A 12075-nucleotide genomic window follows, 5' to 3' on the forward strand; every position below is an offset into this window, starting at 1 on the left:
ACTTTGTTTTGCCTCCCCCCAGCGCTAAACGCAACCGCACAAATTTCGCTTCTACTCCAACCCAACTAACTCCAAGAGCACAAGCCGAAGGTAAAAAAGAAGATTTAGGTGGCTTGGTCAAAATTGTCCATGAGAATCCGAAATTTTGGCTACACCTCTCGAAATTTGATCCCCAAACAACTGTCGATGAAATTGCAAATTTGGTTAAAGTCAATTTGGGTATTAACTCCGAGGTGGAAGTGGTAAAACTGATACCCAGGGGAAGATGTTTGAACGAGTTATCATTTGTGTCATTCAAGATAGGCATTCCAATTGAACACAAAGAAAAGGCCCTAACTGCCTCTACATGGCAGAAAGGAATATATTTCCGTACATTTGAATTCACAACTGTGCGCCGAGCCGATATATTTCGGTTCAATGCACAACCTGTAGCTACTGTTCTCGCCACCACTGCTGATCTCGTTGCCCAAACTGTAACAAGTAACGAGCAGCCTGTTGCTAATCCCTTCTTGTCCCAGCGTACGGATCCAACAATGCAGGTTTCGTTTCGCCAACAATAGTTTGCCACTTTCGAGTACCAACTTTCTGTCGCGGTCATCAAATCGTTTGCCTGTAATAAGAAAACACAATTACTTGCCGGTCAGAGAGCATTGCTTAAGTATTTACTACCAGAATATGAATAGTATCCGTAGCAGAAGAAGACTCGAGACCGTTTTTTTGTCATCGCTCGAGTGGGACTACGATGTGTTTGCGTTCTGTGAAACGAATTTGGATTCATCGATTAATGATCGAATGATATTCCCCGAAAATTTTACAACTTACCGCTGCGACCGATCGTCTACCAATTCCGATAAGGTTTCTGGTGGAGGTGTTCTGATTGCCGTAAACAACCGTTTAGCCAGCACTTTGATTAATATCTCGACCTGTAATGAAGAAATTACTGTCAAAATTGATCTCGACGGAAACGAAATTTTTATATGCTGCATCTACTTACCACCGGGATCAAGCAGTCATAGATACTCTTCACATACAGCTAGCGTAGGCTCGTTAATTAATAGCACTTCGCCTGAAAGCAAAACGATTATTGTAGGAGATTTCAACTTGAGAAATACTACATGGTATCGAGATGAAGATTCTGATCTTTATCTTTTGCCGAGCAACGTTCGCTTACCCGAAGAAGCTATTCTTGTTGATGATATGGCAGCATCTGATCTATTTCAAGTCTGTGGAATACCGAACCAAAACAATCGGTTTCTTGATTTGTTATTCACGAACGACGTGGAGTGCTGTCAAATTGAAGAAACTACACCGCTGATACTGAACGAAGCGCATCATAAAGCAATGTCGTTACGCGTCAATGTGGATAAAGTTCAGTACGAAGATACACCGCCAGCACAGGAACACAAGGTAATGATCGATATGAAACATTTCAATGAGGTAGCTGTTTCTCAATCATTGTTAGAGGTGGAATGGAGAACGATATTTATACAATCCGAAGATTTCATGTACGATATAGCTAATTCACGAGCACGATCTATGCTAGAATTTTTGAACAGTCTTGGAGTTTTCGATAACATTAACGAAAGTTATCGCACGGTTCAATGTGCATTAGATTTTAACGTTTTGTCGTTCTACACTGTTGTTTATGGCATATTGCTGAACCATTGTAGAATAATCAAATTAAAATCAGGCTGCCCTAGATACCCGGAGTGGTTTGACGCTGAAACAATTCGCCTCTTAAAAGACAAACGAAGGAAAAATAATCGTTACCGTAGAACTAAATCTCAGCATGACAAAACTGCATATCGAGTTGCGGTAAATGCATTCAAAAGCTTGCACAGAGCCCAGCGTTGTTTGTACCTTGAAAATCTCCAAAGAAATATCCAAACTGAACCGAAAAATTTCTGGAAATATGTTAATTCCAAGCGCAAATCAAACTTAATACCGAAAAATGTGTCATATCACACTGATAAAGCAGATAATTCGAAAGAAGCATCAGAACTATTTGCCAATTATTTCCGAAGTGTATACTGCTCGAATAATGTACCAAGTGATCAAGAATATCAATTTCCAGAAGAAGTTATTCCTGAGCTAACAATATCGATTTTAGAGGTCAGAGAGAAAATTTTAATGCTCGATGAATCCAAAGGTAGTGGTCCCGATGGCTTACCGAACTCGGTCCTTAGAAAGTGTGTAAACGGACTCGAAGCACCCTTACACCGCCTGTTCTCAGACTCACTTCACGAAGGAATTTTTTCGAAGTTTTGGAAGATTTCGCACATCGTACCGATACATAAAAGTTCTTCTAAGCTTTTAGTTGAAAATTATCGTGGAGTGGCAATACTGTCTGCCATACCAAAGCTTTTTGAGAGCATCGTTTACGACCAAATGTACCCTTGGCTGGAGAGGAAAATGTCGGACGTTCAACATGGTTTTCTGAGACGGCGGTCGACCGTGACAAATCTTGGTGAATTTGTATCGCGAACTTCACAGTGGATGATGCGAGGACTTCAAGTCGATACTATATACACGGACATGTCGAAAGCATTTGATGTGGTCGAAATCAATGCTCTTCTTTCCGTACTTTGCAAGAATGGAATTGCTGGTAACTGCCTTAAATGGATACATTCTTACCTTATTGAAAGAGTTCAGTACGTGAAGCTGGGAAGTGTCAGATCTGGTGCATTCTCGGTTAACAGTGGTGTACCACAAGGGAGTCACTTGGGACCTCTTCTTTTCATCACTGTTATGAACGAGTTTCCCGAAGTTTTGCACGACGTGTTCGTGCTTATATACGCTGATGATTTGAAAATATTTCTTCCTGTTCGTGACCAGAAAGATTGTTCGATTCTGCAAAACGCATTGTACCGATTTTCAGAATGTTGCAGAAACTATGGATTGAAAATTAACGCATCGAAATGTAGCGTTATTTCATTTTCTCGGAAAACATCGAACATAATCTATGAGTATAGCCTCGAAAACAGCTTGATCGTTACTAGGAAGACGTCGGTAAAAGATCTTGGAGTGGAGATAGATAGAGAACTGAATTTCTCTAAGCACATAGAGCAAGTGGTAGCCAAAGCAAATTCAATGTTTGGAATGGTCAGCAGAATTTGTAATGAATTGAACGACCCGTATACTATCGTTTCAATTTATGTCGGGTTAGTGCGGACTTCAATTGAGTACGGCAGCATTGTTTGGCAACCGTACTACAACGTTCACATTAATAGACTGGAGAGAGTCCAAAAGAAGTTTCTCAAATACGCGCTAAGAAACCTTGGATGGCAAGAGGAAATGCCGGTTTATCGAGCCCTGTGCATGCTGGTCGGACTGGATTCGCTTGAGAATCGCAGGAAGTTAATTGACGCGTTGTTTTTGAAGGATTTGACAAGTGGAAGGTATTATTCGCCGTACTTGTTCTCACAGATATCTCCCAACGAAGGACGCAATAGTTTGCGCAGCATAAGGCCGTTCCAGCTATCAAACAGGATCCAAAATTACGCAAGAAACGAGCCAATGTACAGGATGATGGCGCTTTACAACGCATATGTAGAAGAAATTAACTTGAATATGTCCAGAAACCAAATTAAAGCTAGTATTAAGAAGTGTTTTACTACAAATTAAAGTGTGGTCGATGTATTTTAAGTTAAGACTCAGATGAAAGGCTTAGCCTAGGATCATTATTAAATAAATAAATAAATAAATAAAATTGGTTTCAATTTTATTGCCACCGAAGAGTTGGGGGTCATCCGTCGTTCGCTGATGGGATGGGATTCCTTCCGCAACTTGCTGAACACACAGAGAAGAAGGGGGCGCTTCGATGACGAGAGGATCGTCTCGCCTAGCCCGCTCGCTCACTCGATCTGCCGAGCGAGGGATCGATCGATGCTGATGATGATGATGATCGTCGAGGGAACGGTGAGAGCCGAGAGAAGGAATGTCGGTCGGCTCCTGAGAGTCGAAATTTATACAGTTCTGCCAGTGGTGGAGCTAGGTTAAGTTCTCGAGATCTATGAATACTGCTTCAATGTTTTATGTGGACTACATTATAACAATCATCGGTTGTTTTTAACTAGGCTGCTTTGGTTTTGCCCCTCTCTAAATCTGCCTTACATGACTCAATTCTTCAGGTTAGTCTACTTATTCGATTCGAATTCTTCTACAGTTGAAGACTTCGCGTCCGCAGTCTACTTGTTGCTGGACACAAGTAACACAATAGAACCTTCTTTCCGTTCATGAGGCTCTACGATCTATCACCCATCTGGTTTTTGGGTCAACGACATCCCTCTGGTTCTGCCTTGACAGCCTTTCAGTGCTTTACCGGCTCAACGATTCTCTTACTCTAGCTTGACGATCGGTAGTGGCTCCAGCTTGACGACGATTGCTTTAGTTCGACGAACGGCTCTTGCTCAGTGCAGTCGTGTTGAAATGGATCACGACTCGATGATTATCCAAAATGATTGTAACCAAAGTGATTATATGGCTGTGCTATATCCGTCGTGACACAAAACTTTAAAGTCTCGGTATTGAACCCTATTAAGGTTCTACTCCGGACTGCCGCACAACTGACCTGTTAGCTGGCTAGACTCTGGAAAGGTCAGTTGTGCTAGAGATTGTTCAACTTCTTTGGTTGAGTTTGGCTCTCATGTATTCTCTTTATGGTGGGACCGCAAAGAGTGTATACATCAAGATGCCACAAACACTTCACTTGTGTACTTGGCACAGTCCTCGCATGTGTGTTCCTCGAAGATTCAGTACAGGTATAAAGACTTTAGAATCAAAAATTTTCGAATCAAATCGTAGTTTCAAAAAAATGCTCCTTAACCTAAAAGGTTTGCTAAATTCGCTTTTTTCGATGGTTTGAGCGCTGGACACTCGATTTCGTTTTCTGGATACTTTTTCCAACAGTACGCAATGTCGATTCCAGAGTGCGCATCGATCGATTTGACGAAATGCTATCCCACTTATTAGGAAATGCCACCCAACTTAAAAAAACAGGCAATTTCTACGATAAAATCGGGCTTAACAGGTACATTTTTCCTACAGAGCATTTTTTGTCAAATTTTTCAGGTTCGCCTCCTGCCGTCGGTATTGCGTACCTCCAAAATAATTTAATTTCAATCTGTATTGTGAATTTAAATAAAAATATGAATTTCAAATGATGAATCTGAATCTGAGTTTTCAATTTCGGATTGCCATTTAGAAGCTCTGAATGTTAAAATTTTGTGAAAGAGTTGAGTTTAAGAACGTCAAATTTGACTATTGAACAATTTTTTTTTTCTTTTTCATATTCATAAAATTTTTGTCAAAATATTGAAAATGCTTACACACTCATTTGGCGGAACACCTGAAAGTTGTAAAATTGACCCGTTTTTACGAACCCGCATTATCTGTCAAATAACGGGTCAATTTGTCGGGTCAATATTACACATTATTTTGAAAAGCCCGGGTACGCATCAAGACGGGTAGTTTTATGTGTTGTCAAATTTTGAACCGCTTTGTTGCAAGTCCGCTGGACTGTTTGGAGGAGGATTTTAGTAAGTATTTTAATATTGTCGTCAAAATAGTTTCGTTTCTAAAACATATGTATGATTCTCTTCACAGACTTTGCGTGGGCACATGAGGAGGATTCCGAACCAGAAATGCTTCGTGATAAAACTACGCTGGTAAATGGTAAGCATTTTACTACGAATAAATTACTAAACCATCAATTAACAATCAATTATTCGCTCAACAGGTTGCCCTGTGACCACAAGCTGCGGAAATCATTATGCTCCGAAAAGGCTGAAATCGAGCGGTAGAATGTTAAAAATGATTTGTGAAGAAAAAAAAAGTGAAATGATTAAAGCGAAGAAATAAATTATGTTTTGTTTGAAAATATGTCATTTCATTTCCATTTTGTATTCCTTGCATGCAACGTTACTTGTCGCTTGAAACTGCTCACATCTTCACAGAGCTCAAGCGTTTCAAATAATGTGTAAATTTGACCCGACGATATGACGTACAGCCTATGTACTCTATAAAGGGTACAAGGCCTGTACACCAAAAAGGAGTTAACCCAGTCTTATCCGATAACGGATCAAAACTACACTATAAGGGGTTACGCCAGATGAGTGTGTATTGTGGAAACCACATAATGCCAAAGTGTTGATATATAAATGTCCGCGGTGTATAGGTCTAACCGAGGTCCATTGCGTTAGCGATACATAATGACGCGCTCATGATGAATATCCGTACGCGTAGAGGTGTCGTACAATATGCACTGTGCTTCTCATATAGAGGTGACCCACACACTTATGATCTCGAAAAACATGATTCAAATTTGGTATGAAATGAAACCAAATTTGAACCAGCTAAAGCAGGTTTTCATTTCTAGTTTCTGAAAATCAAAACTTCCGAACCGGATACAGAATCCGAAATACGAAAAAAGAAGTACAATTTTGGCTATGGGAATTATGGAATCAGAATTTCATGAATTTCTATGAACAAGTGGAGAATATTTGAAAAAGTGTAGCAATATGTTGAGCAAACCCCCCTCCCCCCCCCCCCTCCTCCCTGCCGCCCTTCCCCGTTCCTACGGCCATAGTAGAAGCTTCAGATTACAGTTAAATAGCATCTCAATCCTGGATAACCAAAACGATTGAGCTAACCATTATTGTATCTAACTTCTTTAGATGATTTAGATGATATCCGACTCAATTAATCACCGAAATCGCCATATACCATAATGATGCCTACTTTTGCTATGAAATAAATCCGAATCAATCAAATTAAGTTTACGAATTGCTCTTTAATCTCGGCTTCTTATCAATAAAACATTTGTAAAAAGAAGATTAGCTCGAAGAAGTATATTGAAGTTTTTTCCTCTTTTTTTTTGCTCCGGCTTCAGCAAAAGAGGATTCGGAACTGTTCCCGATACTAAAATTTTTCATGTTATTATTAATAATAAGAGTAGGGAATTTCCCCTGCTGATCATGTACAATGTTGAAAATTAATCGTGATTGGGCACTTACATTAAAGCAAAGATATTTTATTCTATCAAGATACTCGGCTGCATAGTTTTTCGAACTAGTAGTCTGGGACATCAATTCTTTGTTTATGGTGCTGCCATCAACGAAAAAGGCTTCAAGCTTCCAACTTGCATTCAAGCTTGCAAACACATAAGTTATGCATTTGATCGACGAAACAACCTACACGGGCAGAAAAAATGAACCCACCCAAAACAACAACCCCAGGTCAACAAGGTCCCAGTGAGTGAAAAAGATTTACTTAGCAAAATTTGATAAAAATTAGAGGAAAAAAAAATGTTAAGATGACCATAAATTATATATGTTATTATTCGGGAACTATTTTAAGCCTGGAATAATGTGAATTTCAAATAATTTTTCGAAAAGATTTAATTTAAAATTTAATTTATTTAGTTAAAAATTCATTGACGAAATCGAAAATAAATATTCTTTGTTCTTGCGTATATTGAATTGATTGGACCTGAATTCTGAAACATTCTTGGTATATGCCTCCGGGCCATGCCGATTGATCCTGCTGCTGTAAGGGCGGTTTCTCCTCCAAGTAGGATTCTTAGGCCGAGAACCGAAACTTGCTCGATAGGTATTCCTCTATGAATCCTAAACGATCCTCCAGGTCGTTCTCATTATTATATTTTTTATGTTCCGTTCCTCGCAAATAGCTCCCGTGTGGTTCACTGCAATAAAAAAATTATTATTTATCGGTACATTTTTATAAACTAAACAACTTACCAGGCACCCAGTCAGGATGTTTCAAGAGAATCCGTTCAAGAATCTTGACCGGGGATGCACTCGTCGGGCAAGAAAAATATCTTCGGCTGTGGTAGCAAAACAAAATTTTGGCGTTGATTCAAACACTCGTTTTTATGTTAAGCGAACTTACCGAGAAAACAAATAATCTTAATAATCTCTTCACGTCGTGATACATGTCGCATACGATCTAAACTTTCTGATCCGAAAATCTCTACTTTTTTCTGCTAGTTTAAACGCTAGCTCTGACAACTGACAAAAAAAGTTTTTTGAACTAGGTGTAAACAAAAACTTCAAAGCATGCTGTTTAAATTTGTGGTAAAAGTTTTATTCGTCAATATTATTTTGGCGCTAGTGTTTTGTCCCCAAAATTTCTCAGAAGCCGATAGTACCTGATTAAAGCCTCTAGGCCTCTCTGGAATGGTATCGAACGGGCAGCAAAAATGCTCATCCTCCTGGTCGCAAATGGTCATCAGTGAACCAAACGATGGCGCATGCTCGTTGGTGGCTCTGAACAGAGCCGGCTGACTCCCACGTTTCGATGGCGGAATGATAAGGAGAAACGTGCTCCCGGAAACTAGAGGTGATCACTCCGACATGCGCAATTCGAATTTGTGTCGCTCTTCTGAGCGAAGTTTGCTCTTCGACGGTTCCTGTTCAGATTGAGAATTCTAGTTGCGGATTCGGTCACTGTCCCGCTTGCCGATCCGGTTCCTGTATGGCTGCGGATTCGGTGCCTTGTTCGGCTCGTCGGCCCATTTCTTCGTTCGGCTTGCGGATCCGATTTCTTCCGGCTGCCTCTAATTTGCAATCAGATTCTTCAGCAGTTTCGTGCCTATGACCTTGGCACTTCCGGCTTCTTGGATCCGAGTTATTCGTCACTCGCTCCAGCTCATTGCCACACCGTCCGGCCACCGTGTGTTGTGTGCCAAAAGAACCAAACGAAAAAGCTGGGATAACTAGATAAAACGCCGGAAAAGAATAAAAAAGGAAGATAGAAAGCAGTAACGGGCTTCACTACGAGTTTCCGTCGTGACTGTTGTGTTGAAGAAATGGATTTGATTTAGATTTTTGTCGTAAATTCAATAAAATAATACCGTTTCACTCACCGGTAACGTGCAGAATCGAGAGCGATGCGTTTTGTGCCGCTCTTTCTTTTGGCCTTGCCGTTTTATCCCCCAGCTATTTGGGCAGATTTCCTGCGATGTCAGGCACTGGGTTTTGGAGTGGAAAGTTAGATTTTTGTCGTCGTTTCACGTGGTAAAAATTGTTTCACTCACTGACAGTCCACAGAGCTCCGGTCGACGTCAGCACAACGAAAAAACGCAAAAAACGTCCATCAGCGGAAATGCTTTGGCTGTTGACAGCTTGGTTTTGCTTGAAGCTTCTTTTCCAGGGGGGTGTCAATCTGGTTCTTCTTGCGAACAAGAATCTTTTTCTTTTTTCTATCTTTCGGGAGAAACCTTCCCGCATGGAGCAGAATCATACAATAACGATCCCCGATATCTTCTTCCCAAGACACCCAAAAGATTCCCTGTATAGTTTTTGGATTATTGGAGAACGATTGTACTTATCGTTATTTCAAGAAATGGAATCGTTTAGACACAAATAACGATACAGTGAACGGGTTGTTAAGTAAATTAACGATACGATTTTTTGCTTTTTTCTAGATTAAAAATTTAGCCGAGAGCACCTGAAAGATACATGTAATCGTTATCTAATCATCTTTATCAAGTGCTGCTGATGATAAAGCTTATCCTCAGAAGATCTTCTAACGCTCAAAAATGAAAACACAGACGATTCATATTATAGTTTTATAACGATTAGATATATTATTTATTCAAATAAGGTATTCAACGTATATAATACATCTAAATACATGGTTTTTGCAATTTTTATATAAAATACTCTAATTACCAAAATGCTTTGTGCTGAAGATCTTGATCGAGTTACTCTGTCTACCAAACATACATGCAAAACATTCTCAATTTGTACGAAAATTAAAAAATAAATAAATCTTTATCTCAATTAGGCTACAAGAGGCTTGACTAGACGCTTGACAATAAGAAACGAAAGTGAATCCTGTCTTATTATGGGACGGCTAAAACATAAAAAGAACCGTAAAATAACTTTAAACATTGTTTACCAAATCTAACTAGTTTTCCAGAAAACTGTATATAAATATGTACGACGTTTTTGCTTATTTGTTTTCAATACCAAAAGTAAATTTTGGCAATATAGAAAAATTGGTCCCAACTATTAGAAAAAAAACTAAGTTTCCGTAATAATTTACAGTTATTTTAGTGATAAGATTTTGAAAAATTTAACAAATAGATTAAATTGCATTCTAAATCTGAATGTCTTAATACTGTCACGAAATTGATTTCTTAATTAAAAATATTGTTTAAGTATACATACTTTGGCTGTATAAATATGAACATCATCGTAATAATAGTTCTAATTTCGTATCTTAGTTATAACCGTAAACTAGAATGCTAACAGTTGTTTTAAATTCTGTATCCTATTATATACTGATATTTACAACACAAATTTTGTTATGATTTTGTAATGCGATCTTCTATCATATTAAGATATATTTTTTAACAGTTGCGATATTTCCCTGTTTAGTTTTTGGAGCCCTCAGACGCTTAATACAATTTAAAGGCTAATTTTAATCAAGGTTGAATCAAGTTTTAAATTATAAAGGTATTTTGTTCAGAAAAAAAAAATTATCAAAACTAAATTTAACGGTGGATCGAGTCCAAATTAAAGGGTATCATATGAAATTTTTCAGTTTGATTTTAGTTTTCCAACATTAAAATTTCAGGGTGATTAGATAACTAACCTTTTAAGAGATTTTTCGTTCCTATACTTCCGAAAGGCACAATTTTCCCGTATGTTTGGATAACGTGCCGCTATTAAGCCTACCCCCATTCTGATACCTGATATATATATATATATATATATATATATATATATATATATATATATATATATATATATATATATATATATATATATATATATATATATATATATATATATATATATATATATATATATATATATATATATATATATATATATATATATGTTTTCCACCTACGGTAAACAAGGTAATATTGTCACATCCGATTTTTCTGATTTAAAAATTAAGGTAACCTACCTGCTATCAGAACTTTCACAATGAATCCCAGGGAATATTCCGGAACCGGGACGGCTTTTATTCCAATTTCGCGGATGCTACGAAACTTGATGCTCTTGGCGACTCGAATATCCCATGGATTAACAGAGTTTCTTCGATCGATTTTCAATTTATTCGTGATAGAAGCTTGTCAGTCAAGCAAAACCCCCTTGGGAATAGGCTGACGATAACGGAAGTGTTTCCACCTACGATGAATGCGGTAATATTGTCACTCCGAATTAGACTGGGTTCAAGTAAAGACAACTTACCTCGAACCGAGTTCTCACCGGGAATCTCAGGTTGACATCATTGGCCATCGTTTTTATTACCAACATTTGGGGCGATTCTTGGCGAGGTTTCGGTCTCTCGTTTGAAAACGGATTTTTTTCCGGCGCCGCTGATACAAGACTAGAAAAAAATTAAAATAAATTCAAACATCTAATGTGAAATCGTAATAAATACTTACGAAAAAAAGCTCCGGATGGCAAACACCAGATCCGTATGCTTTTTGATGCCATCAGGGTCGATTCCATTGGTATGATCCTTCCTAAAGATTTCGATCTCTCGTTAATCAACGGAGTTTTTTCCAACCAGTTCCGTCTCGAATTTGTTTTTTTTTTTTTTTTTGTAAATTATTTATTTGAAACGGCTCATACCTTTAGGCTTTAAGGAGCCAAACTCGTTTTGTTTGATTACAATTGTGTACTTAGATCTAGTTCACTTTTTTTTTTTTTTTGAAGAAAAAGAAAGATAGAAAGGGAAATATGAAAATAAAGAGAATTATAGTCGAAGATCGATAGCTTTTAGGAAAAGGTATATCTCGAACATATAGTCCAAGTCCATCATACCTAATACATCCCTCACTGGAACGTCGGGTGGTTTTCCTCGGGCCCGAAGGGAATCTATAAAGTTCGCTCTGGCGAATAGGTGGTCCTCACACGACCAAACAATATGCTCGATGTCATGGTAACCTAGACCACATCCGCATAAATTGCTGCCAGCAATATTTAAACGATAGAGTACCGCATTCATGGAATAATGATTGGACATGAGACGGGAAAATATACGAATAAAATCCCGAGTCAGGTTCAATCTATTAAACCAGGGTTTAAGGCT

At 38.4% G+C, this 12075-nt stretch overlaps 3 long non-coding RNA genes across 3 annotated transcripts; 1 reads left to right on the top strand and 2 right to left on the bottom strand.

The window, feature by feature from the left end:
- Window positions 1–278: 278 nt before the first annotated feature.
- On the bottom strand, window positions 279–1289 carry LOC129740977 (uncharacterized). Its single transcript, XR_008736406.1, has 5 exons — window positions 1172–1289; window positions 995–1066; window positions 823–923; window positions 670–755; window positions 279–610 (listed from the first exon to the last, which is right to left on the bottom strand). It is a non-coding gene; the product is annotated as an uncharacterized LOC129740977 (long non-coding RNA).
- Window positions 1290–5386: 4097 nt separating this feature from the next.
- On the top strand, window positions 5387–5848 carry LOC129745188 (uncharacterized). Its single transcript, XR_008737095.1, has 3 exons — window positions 5387–5537; window positions 5605–5673; window positions 5738–5848. It is a non-coding gene; the product is annotated as an uncharacterized LOC129745188 (long non-coding RNA).
- A 1675-nt stretch (window positions 5849–7523) lies between these two features.
- LOC129745800 (uncharacterized) lies at window positions 7524–8041 on the bottom strand. The gene is made up of 3 exons (XR_008737185.1): window positions 7909–8041; window positions 7758–7843; window positions 7524–7702 (listed from the first exon to the last, which is right to left on the bottom strand). It is a non-coding gene; the product is annotated as an uncharacterized LOC129745800 (long non-coding RNA).
- Window positions 8042–12075: the final 4034 nt, after the last annotated feature.

Source organism: Uranotaenia lowii, chromosome 2 (assembly GCF_029784155.1).
Source record: "Uranotaenia lowii strain MFRU-FL chromosome 2, ASM2978415v1, whole genome shotgun sequence".
NCBI lineage: Eukaryota > Metazoa > Arthropoda > Insecta > Diptera > Culicidae > Uranotaenia > Uranotaenia lowii.